The sequence below is a fragment of the Ostrinia nubilalis genome, chromosome 1, assembly GCF_963855985.1.
Source record: "Ostrinia nubilalis chromosome 1, ilOstNubi1.1, whole genome shotgun sequence".
NCBI classification, from domain to species: domain Eukaryota; kingdom Metazoa; phylum Arthropoda; class Insecta; order Lepidoptera; family Crambidae; genus Ostrinia; species Ostrinia nubilalis.
This window is the reverse complement of record NC_087088.1, coordinates 5,702,834-5,714,514: the sequence shown is the minus strand read 5'-3', so window position 1 is coordinate 5,714,514 and position 11,681 is coordinate 5,702,834. Positions and strand designations below refer to the sequence as shown.

The 11,681-nt window shown below is 37.7% G+C and overlaps 1 non-coding gene across 1 annotated transcript; it reads right to left on the bottom strand.

The window, feature by feature from the left end:
• Positions 1–10,031: 10,031 nt before the first annotated feature.
• LOC135077322 (U4atac minor spliceosomal RNA) lies at positions 10,032–10,164 on the bottom strand. The gene has a single exon (XR_010258442.1). It is a non-coding gene; the product is annotated as a U4atac minor spliceosomal RNA (small nuclear RNA).
• Positions 10,165–11,681: the final 1,517 nt, after the last annotated feature.

Genomic DNA, 11,681 nt, shown 5'->3' with positions numbered 1-11,681 from the left:
GAGGATACTTTTCAATCTAGTTTTTTTCCTTATCACAGGGGATAGTTGGGCTATCAAAAGAAAATATTAAAGTTCAACAAACTAGTTTAAAAGTATGAAAATTTTAAGAAATTGCAGAGAAGAAGGAAAAATTAATTCATTGTCTTGCACTTTTGATCAGCCATAGTGTAAAAAAAATGTAGGAAGACTATCGTGCCCATTACCTTAAAAACTTCCTTGGTTAAGTGAGATTCTAAAAAGGTATCACAAGCCTATGTATTCTGTATTATTTTTATGTTATGGCCACTTGAATAGCAACTAGTATGAAAACTGCAAAAATGAGTTTTTCTCGTAATACACTCGACATCAAATAAATCGCACCTCCCGCGACAAGCATTTTGAAACGTATGCTTCCCCACTTCCCACCAATATTGGCACCATTTGAAAGCCTAGTTCTAACCTTCATTTCATTAAAGGAAAGGTTTTTACCCCAAAAATGTATCTTTAGAAGGATCCAGAGTCAATTCTTCAAAAAATAGGTAGTTACGCTAGAGCCAACTTTTATGGCTATAAAACTGTTAAGTTGGGATTAATCGCTATCCATCTGTTAAAGAGGATACGTGAGATCATTATTTGGTTTTATAACCATAAAAATTGGTCTAATTGATCCCATAGGTGGGCCCAAAGTGAGGTATTTTTTCAAGTCACATTTGTGGTATATGTTAATCATTTATTAAGAAATTAAATGTGATTTTCTTTAAGGATATTTATTGGGCTTTCAAATAACACCAATATTGTTGGGGCACCATGATTGTGTCAGAAGAAAATCGTTAAAGTTCGCGTCGCGGAAGGTGCGGTTTATTTGATGTTGAGTATAGTTAAACTAGGACTGCATAGTGGCATTAAATACAAATGGATAATTTTTAGCGTAGGAATTTTAATAAAGCAACATTTAATCATCATCATCATCATCATTTCAGCCATAGGACGTCCACTGCTGAACATAGGCCTGTACCCCAATGATTTTCATAATGACCGCTTGGTAGCGGCCTGCATCCAGCACCTTCCTGCTTACCTTTATGAGGTCGTCGGTCCACTTTGTAGGTGGACGTCCTACGATGCGCTTTCCGGTACGTAGCCTCCACTTGAACCCTGTTGCCCCATTGGCCGTCCGTTCTGCGTTTTTGTGATTACTTAATTTTTGTTTTAAACCTTATAAATGTGCCTATAGGCAGATACCCGTGATAATACACGGCTCGGAAACGTGGATTTTTTGGACAGCGTGCTATGGAAGGGGCTATGCTCGGGTTTCTTTACGAAATCGTATCAGAAATTAGAAGATCCGTAAACGACCTAAAGTCGCTGACATACCTCGACGGATCAGCAAGCTAAAGTGGCAATGGGCAGGGCACAGTAGTTTGCAGAACTGAGGCAGCAGGGTTAAAGTGGAGGCTACGTACCGGAAAGCGCATCGTAGGACGTCCACCTACAAAGTGGACCGACGACCTCATAAAGGTAAGCAGGAAAGTGCTGGATGCAGGCCGCTACCAAGCGGTCATTATGAAAATCATTGGGGTACAGGCCTATGTTCAGCAGTGGACGTCCTATGGCTGAAATGATGATGATGATGATGATTAAATGTTGCTTTATTAAAATTCCTACGCTAAAAATTATCCATTTGTATTTAATGCCACTATGCAGTCCTAGTTTAACTATTACGAGAAAAACTCATTTTTGCAGTTTTCATACCAGTTGCTATTCAAGTAGCCATAAGATAAAAATAATACAGAATACATAGGCTTGTGATACCTTTTTAGAATCTCAATTAACCAAGGAAGTTTTTAAGGTAATGGGCACGATAGTCTTCCTACATTTTTTTTACACTATGGCTGATCAAAAGTGCAAGACAATGAATTAATTTTTCCTTCTTCTCTGCAATTTCTTAAAATTTTCATACTTTTAAACTAGTTTGTTGAACTTTAATATTTTCTTTTGATAGCCCAACTATCCCTTGTGATAAGGAAAAAAACTAGATTGAAAAGTATCCTCATTTGTAGAAATGGCATGAGAAAAAGTAATCGCAGGTGGCAATTTTCTAAAAATGCACAAAAACTTGAAAATCTTGAAAACGGTGATATTTTTACTGGGGTCAAAATTGGATGTTAGGGAGACCATAGCGAGGCCTATCGATGGTTACAGGGTTATCCATTGTTTTTGGGACACCCTGTATCTGTAGGTCTTATTAATTGGGATGATTAATGTATAAAAATAAATATAAAAATGAAAACAACAATAACGTGGAAAACAATAAGCAACACTCATCCAATATGAACTAAATAAAAACACCAACTTCCGGAAACACTACTTCAACGGCTTCGTTAATTAACAATAGACATTGTGATGCGCGTAATTATTATGATAATGTGTGGCAGTAGACACAACAATGAAGGAACAAAAGGCTTTTCATGCAATACCAATTTCACTTATCGGTCATCCATATACAACGCCAGGGACTGAACCCAATTTGTGGAATTTAAGTACCTGTTACACACACTTAACTAGGTATGTATTTAAAATTCATTTGAAGAAAAATCTTCTTTACCTAGACCGTCGGCACTAAAACTTAGGTAACTCCTAAAATCTGAAGATAGACTTGTACATCAATAGACGCAGAATGTAGGCGGTGATGTATGCAAACTCATGCAACCCCACGGCCCAAAATTATGGTCATCATCATCAGGTCATTTAATCCCCAAAGCAGAAGGATGATTCTATCCTATATCATCATCATTATTCCCATAACTTCAGCCATAGGACGTCCACTGCTGAACATAGACCTCCCCCAATGATTTCCATATTAATTGGTAGCGGCCTGCATCCAACGCCCTCCTGATACCTTTATGAGATCGTCAGTCCACCTGATGTATATGTCACCGTAAAATTGTGAATTACGTTAGATTATAATTTGACGTAGTTAGATTACAATCTAACCTAACCTTACCCACTGTTAGTTTACAATCTCACGCGTTATATTATAAACTGACGGAGTTCCCAATTTCACGTTGACATATTATATGTATAATACATCAGGTGGACAAATTAACCATAAAATATAGCTTACCTCAGTAGCCCTCAGCTCCCTCACCCGAGGGTTGTGAGGCGGCTCCAGGGGCGCCCTGGAGACGGTGACGAGCAGCTTCTCGGCCTCCCTGATCAGCTCCCGGTACTTCCTTTCGGCCTCCCGGTCGGCTTCTAACAACGGGTCCCGCTCCCGCACGGGAGGGGCGGAGGGCGCGTGGTTGCGCCGGCGCACGCGAGGTGGTGTCGCCCCTGAAGTAATACAAAACAAACATTATGTATTTTACATGCATATCTATCTTATTTTCTTAGATATTTTGACTTTAGAATTGAGGACTATCGACACAAGTTACCTACCTAAGTTTCAAAGGCTTCATTTGTTGTAAGCCATTGAATGAGATAAAAAAAAATAGTTGGACGAGCGTATAGTTTTGGTATGATGATCCTTACGTTTTGAATGTGTCACAAGAAAAAGATCGTGGGTCAATACAACAATATGACCCATGAACCCACCAGCTTTACGTTTCTTCCAAAGCACACAATCATTTATAACTTATGGTGGTTGTAAATTGATGCAAGACTACATTATCCTTAACAAACTGAAAGCAGGCAGAATCAGACAAACCGTACCGAGAACTTTTAGTTCGCGATTTAACTTTGAATAATAGACCATGGAAATTTTCTCAAATAAAAAATAAGAATTATCTTCACCTGCTGAACGAGGCGGTCGCCTCGGCGGCGGCCTGCGTCGCCTCGCCCTCCTCCTGCCAGGCGAGGCGGTCTCATCCGGCTCATCCTCATCCCCTCCATCCAACCCCGTGTCTCCGTCCGAGTCTATATCAGCATCCGAAAGAATCGCAGTCTCCCTGCCCCGGGGTCTCAGGCCTCTGCATTCCTCGTCGCTGGAGGCCCCGCCTCGGTAGTACGGAGACCGGTGGGGCTCCGGAGACCGGCGGGGTGAGGGACGTGGCGAGAGACGCGGCGACAGGTGCGGAGATAGATGCGGAGACAAATGCGGGGAGAGGTGTGGAGATCTGGGTGACCTTAAGGCCGGGTAGCAGAGAAAATGGCGAAAATGAGGTTTTCATTTTTCATTTTTGAGGTACTAAACAGTAAAATTAAAGGCTAAGATTTTTTTTGGGCATAGTTGAAGATATTTTCTAGGGCTATTAACGGATGGAAACACGATTTGATGAAGTTGACTCGATAGAATAAATTCCCAAAGTTACCTCTATTCGTTTCCTATTTATGGTTTTATTTTTAAAATAAGCGATTTGAGATTCTGAATCTTTTACTAAACTAAAGTTCAGAAATAACTTGAGGGCTTTTAACGGATGAAATTTTTATATTGCGTCTTATTTAGTTACTATGTTAAAAAATGTGGAAAAAATCGCCCATGACGGCTTGGACAATCTCAATCAGTCGCGCGGTGGCGCTTACGGAGGTCGGACGCGTGTCAGTTTTATGCACGTGACAGTTCGCAATTTGTCAATATTTTTGACAATGATGACTTTGATGAGTCACAGTATAATAATATCAGTGTTACTGGAGAAAGCTAAAATTTTTGATAATTAAGAATTATGAATTTTGTCTACCTATTGAAATTTAAATCGTTGGCATCCTTTTAAACTAAGACTCTACTCATGATACATAGTACATTCCTCAAATATGAGACAAAAGCAATGAGTTAAAATTACATTTTAATAGTAGGTACCTACCTACATACAATCGACTTACACTCTTTAGAAGAGCACACTTACACAAGTAAAATAATAAAAAATTAGGTCAGTGGGCAGCTGCACGTCACTGAAAGACGATTCTGTTTACTCGGCATCTGGGCTAGAGAACATGAATCCTTGCTTACAGATGCAGATGTAAATAGAGTTATAACTGGACAAATTTTACATGAAATGTTTATCAGAAATCAGTTAAAAGACATATACATGGAATACCATAAGGTTGCGGAGGGAAAGCTACCTATTATAAACTAGCGGCCGTCCGCTACTTCGTTCGCGTGGACCTCGTTTTACCCCCGTTAGATATGATGTTTTACCTCGTTTTACCCATGTTGATAGATGGCGTTTTACGGCTTCCCACGAATGAATATTTACAAACGTCATACCGTAGTTTGTCCAGTGCTGTAGATTTTAACCAATGACGATAGATGGCGCTTTTTAGACACGTCTTATTTATTTTATGAAATTTATTTGCCACATATCGTCATAATGTTTATCTGGGTTATAAACAATAATATTATAAAGTTTCAACAAAATCCGTTCAGTAGTTTTTGCTTGAAAGAGTAAACATCCAGACATCATGACATCCAGACATCCATACTTTAGCCTTTATAATATTGGTAAGATATTTCACAATCCAAACTAATATTTACTATTTAGCATTTACTTACAGTAAATATTAGTTTGGATTGTGAAATATTTAAAATAAAAATAATAATAAAACAAAATAGGGTTTCAAATTACCTATCTATATCTAATATTATAAAGAGGTAAAGTTTGTGTGTTTGTATATTTGTTAAATTGTAAGGGGTAATCTCGGGATCTACTGAACCGATTTTAAAAAATCTTTCACCAATAGAAAGCCACATTATATCTGAGTGTAATATGTTATATAAAAACCGAAAAATTCCACGCGGGCGAAGCGGCGGGCGGAAAGCGAGTTTATTTATAATTATGTAAGAGCATAATTATTAAAGTCGAAGTCAAACATTCTTTATTTGTGTGGGCCTATATTAACAAGAGATTTTACAAGGCGTCAAATATTTCAAGAAAAAAATTAAAAGCTATTATAACGCTAAATTTTGCTCTCATGGAGCCTTTACCTACTCTGACAAATGAAGACTTAGAGAAGAAACTAATAATAAAACTATTTAACTGTCCTGCAATGAAAAGCTTGATCGGGTACAACACCTCAAGTTATTTCAGAACTTGATTTCATTAAAAGACTCCGAATATCAAGTCGCTTAGGTATCTAAAGTCAAACGATTCTGAAATGTCAAGTGGCATAAAGTTGAGACTAATAAATAACCCATTAAGATAGTAGCGCCCTCCTGTCAATGACATACCTGGAACGATAGAGTATTAGACAACTAATAAAAATTCTTTGTCCTAAATGACTGACGGATATCGTAGAGACCTGAAAGTTGGAGGGTGTGTTCTTTGTATGACGTAGGCATCTCATAAGAAAAGATTTTCCGAAATGGGGTCATGAAATGAAGGGGGTGAAAAAAGGGCGCAAAGTTTGTATGGGACAAAGTGATTCCTTGGTTCAATCTACTTGAAATTTAGCTTAACAATTCCTTAATATAATTCATGAAAGACGTGTGGAACGGGTAGAAAGTAATTTTGGCAGTCATTTTCTTCGAAGTTGATATCAATAGTACTTAGTGCATTTGATTTAATTACTTTTTATTTTTACAAGTGTTTGAAAACTCCATGTCAGATTGTGTTCAATGTCAAGTGAAATCTCAAATTGAAATGTCTCAACCTCAATGAGGAGACTCTGTATTTATTCCTAGAATTCCCCTAACACCGTCAAATTACCCTTTCGAATACAAGACAGTGCAGTTTCCCATCAGTCTGCTTCGTAATGACTATAAACAAAGCTCAAAGTCAAACTTTAGGGACCTCTGCTTAAACTCCCATGAGTGCACAGAGGTACGCAGGTAACGGCGTGTGATGCTCATAGTAATTTTCGATACAGAACCCCGTACATACGTCATACATATTATAGAAAGAAAACACCCAGACCAATACAAACAAATATGTTTCTGCAATTTTAGTATGATATTTTTATTTATTAATAAACAAAGAGACTGAACAAAATGGATGCGTGTACTGATTAATGTTATTAACCACACGCAAAGTTTCGTGAATTGCAACAACTATAATTTATTATCCAAGCTCTAAATAATCGCTACTAAGAGTAACTTATCATAAAATGATTTTCCAATCGCTCAAGCTCCCAAAGGCCTACCGATAGGTCGGGTGACGTAATCTTGAAATTCTGTAAGCTGGCGCAGAACTTCCAGAAGGTCAGGCGACGCCACGGCCACTTTGAACCGTGTTTCTGCAGTTATATTTTATTATTTATTCGATTCTAGAATATATTCCCAAAAAGTCTGAAAGGTGTTTTAATTTGTATCACTTGGATATGATTTGTATTAGAAAGTGTTGTGAGTGTGACGCTTGAAGGGAAGGAAGTCAACCTAACCTAACCAACTGCGTATTTCTATACTGTGTAGCTGGAAATTGTGGCGGGAGCTCTTTGGCGCGCTGTCTTCGGCGAAGAATTGCGCGCGCAGATTTTGACAGCGCGAAATACCTACTTTAGCAGAAATACCAAGCCTTAAACCAAAAATAAACAGCAATTATAAAAAGAATAAATTACACACGATGCACATCTTCGTAATTTTTATCATCATCAAGTCATTTATTTTAACCCTTAAATGCATGATTTTTTATTTAGTTATGAAAAAAATATTTCAATTAGATTTTTAGTCACAGATAAGGGGAAAAATAATAAAAAAAATCTTAGTACGAAAAAAAAGTATATTTTTGAAAATTAACAGTATGTAGCCAAATGTCTACACCATGCGTTTGTATGCCGTAAACTTGTTCTATGGTTTGTTTATTTGGCTTTTCTTTTCAGCATGTTTGGCTCGCTATCTGAAAAGGAAATTGAGGCAGCTCTTGCTGCTTTAAATGATGGTGCAGTCTCAGAAGATGATGAAAATTTATATGATGATAACATCGATTATTACGCAAACGTACGGGATTTGTTGCATGATCGGGATGAGGAGTCCATAGATCATAATCTACCCTTGGAACATAACGAAGACCCTGGAACATAACCCTCCCATAGTCTATGAAGAGGAGCATATATTAGATCAGATCTTCGTTATGTTCCAAGGGTAGATTATGATCTATGGACTCCTCATCCAGACCAGATCATGCAATAAATCCCGTACGTTTGAGTAAAAATCGATATTATCATCATCTAAATTTTCATCATCTTCTGAGACTGCACCATCATTTAAAGCAGCAAGAGCTGCCTCAATTTCCTTTTCAGATAGCGAGCCAAACATGCTGAAAAGAAAAGCCAAATAAGCAAACCATAGAACAATTTTATGGCATAAACGCATGGTGTAGACATTTGGTTACATACACAAAAATCAAGTCGAAGGCACATTCGGGATAGATTACCAAAAAAATAAGTTATAATAATGAATTCTTACATTATTTCTAACACGTATGTATTTTTTTCCAATCGTTTTAGCAATTAATTCTCACTGAATCCGAAATTAAAATACCACAAATTTTAACACTACCAATTTTTTCTCTTTCGCAATCGCTACGTCAAATATCGGTTAATTTTTTTTCAAATCTACCTTCATTTGCGTTTTTTTTATTTTTATTATGATGTTTTCTATGATATTAGCGTACGTTCAGAAACGCTTATAAAATGTGTTACTTTTTATAATTAAAAAAGTACTTCGTAGACATATGGCAACACTATGCATTTAAGGGTTAAGCCTCCCCTAAGATGATGACGGTGTCTAATTTACCAGAGTCAAATGGAGTGTTTGGCCTACACTTCAAGCCAGTGAGACCAGTTGAGGAGCCCTATGATTTCCGCATATTTTTCTCTGTCACCACATACATTCACGAGAACGTGGAAAATTTTGCACATCCCTAGAAAAATACGGCTTCAACTGTAATCGGACTAAACACACATCGCAAAGCCTCCTCCGCTTTACACAACCTATTGACCCAAATCTTGCTTCTTTCACACGCGGCATTCGCGATGCCATTCATAATAGCTACCTCGACGGTACAATTCTACTGAAAATAAACAACTCACTAATCTATTGTACAAGTAAGGATTCACACGTTCCGTAAATAATTTATGTAACTAAACTTAGGTTAACGAGTAGGTATTACTAGATACATTTAAGCTTATAATACTCGTAGATTTACTCGTAAATATTTAAATTAAATCGAAGTTTTGAATCTATGATCGAATTTGGTTCTAGTTTTGTACTTCGTTTCATAATTCATCATCATCATAATTTCAGCCATAGGACGTCCACCACTGGAAATAGGCCAATCCCCCAATGATTTCCATAATGGCCGGTTATAGGCCTGCATCCATCGTTTCATAAATCAATGAATAGATGTACCTAGACCCGTATCTCGCAGGGTAGGAATCTAGCGAGTACGGTGCATGATGCAACTGCGGCGGCTGAGCCTGGGGGCACTGCAGCGACTGCTGGTGCAGCAAGTGGGGGGCCCGCCGGCGGCTGGGCGACGTGGCCCCCAGCCAGGGGTTGGTCTTGATGCGGCAGCGCGGCCGTGGCGAGGGGGTCGCGCAGACCGGAGCCGGCTCTGGCGCGCACCGACGCGAGTTGACGGTGGAGCGGCGTTGCTGGAATGATAAAAAAAAACCTTTAATGAAACTCAAACGACTTGCTAATGCTGGTGGCTAAACAACGGACTAAACAACTAATTCACATAAACTAAACTGTATAATCGATTGGATACTCATTAATATTCTTAAATCAGATTACACAACATAAATTAACCCATGTGAAAAAAATATACAGAAGATGGTTATCGTCTTTTAGAAATTGACTATTGTCTGTTTTCACCATCCCTAATTTTTTAAGTGACCCTTATGCTATGGTAACACATATCAGGAATTTCGTTTTCATAGAGGTCACTTAAAAATTAGGGATTGATGGTGAAAACGGTTCTAAAATTACGGTCAACTTTTATTAATTTGGTAGGTTTCAATAATATTTTAATTAGGTAAATGGTATTATAACCAATTTATATAGCAGTTTTAGCACACCTTTTATTCGTATAAATTATTTCCTATAATCGAGGAAAGTTTTTCGTAAGTCATTATTAGTCGATTGAGTTATTTCCTTTCAAGCCCTCTGTAAAGTAAGAAGGCCTTTCAAAAATTGCGCTCGGACTCCCTGACGGCAGCCGGGCGCGGGCGTTATACAAGATAACTTGCGGGTGTCAGCATTAGTGCTCTCACTTTACGATCACTGCGCACTATGCTCCCCGAGACAAGGAAGTGTTGGCCGACAGCTTGGCAGAAACTAAATAAACGGGAAAAAAACAAATCGAACCGCGATTCAGGGTACACCCAGCGCCATCTCTTGGTAGTTGTTGACACTAACAATTTGTGCTTTCATGGTCAGCAACCGTGTTTTTTAAATGATAAAAAAATTGTTTCTGCTAAATTAATAAATGAATAAGCAATAGAAGATGTGTTTTTTTAATATCTTTATTTTACAGCTACTGAAAAAGTTCAATTTTAAGTAGCAGAATACCGAACCGAAGTATTAAAGTTTAAAAGTAGGATTTATATTAGTCATTAAATATGTAATGAATTAATTTTAATTTAAAATACGATATTATTTTGAAACATGACCCGAACAAAAACAAAATGGATTAAACAACAAACTCGTAACAATTAGAAGCGGACCTACATCAAAACGCTTAAAAACCAAAACGAGGTGGGTTATTGTGTTTCGGAGCCATTTTAAATCCACATAATTCTTCCTATGTAGCGTGCAACGGCTTAACAGACAATGGGCGATCAGCAGGCTTTATTTAGCTCGGACAAAGGTCCACCCCATCAATTTATACGGTCTAGTTAATTAATAAAGTAAAGCCGGGCCACATGAACGCCGGTCGGCCATTGTTAGCACAAACGAAACGCAATTATGAAACCGAGTTTTAATGAATTTCACGAAACGTGATTTGCAATAATGTTGATCGAATAATCGAATAAGACCTCCGAAAAGTTTACGTCCGAATGTTGAAAACAAAGCACCATCGTACGCACGCACTACTTACTTAATGAATTCCGAAAGTTTAACTGTGCGATAGGCGATCATGATGCGTTTCCTCTATTAATAATCGACTTCATTACCGCGGATAAGGGCATCCGTTTTAATTCGTTGAATAAATGATCAACTTTATTTTATGAAAACACAAATATTCTTGAGACAAACCGGCGATTTTGTGTAAACTTACTTTCTTGTTCTTCTAATACATACAGGGTGGAAACGATAAGTGATCTCACTCGATTATTTCTAAACTATACAAGATATCAATAAACTGGTTACTGATCCTGAAAGTGCTTCAGGAGCTCTATCAAACGGTATTAATAATAGGTTACAGAATAAACTGGATCCCATCAAAAACAATACTTGTCAAAAAAACCAAGTCTCGCAACTCAGTTGTTCTACGGTAAAAAGTTGTGAGATCCATGTAATACCAAGTCCAGGCCAGGAAATCTTTAACGTTTTACATAAATTATTGACTTGGCCATCGCACTAAATAATTTAATTTACACGTGTTTTCATGCGATGGCCAAGTCAATATATTTATGTAAAACGTTAAAGATTTCCTGGCCTGGACTTGGTATTACATGGATCTCACAACTTTTTACCGTAGAACAACTGAGTTGCGAGACTTGGTTTTTTTGACAAGTATTGTTTTTGATGGGATCTCATTTCTTTTTGTATTTTGTAGACAGCAGTTATGTATCTAGAAAACTGGACCGAAATTGAAAAATTTTACTCG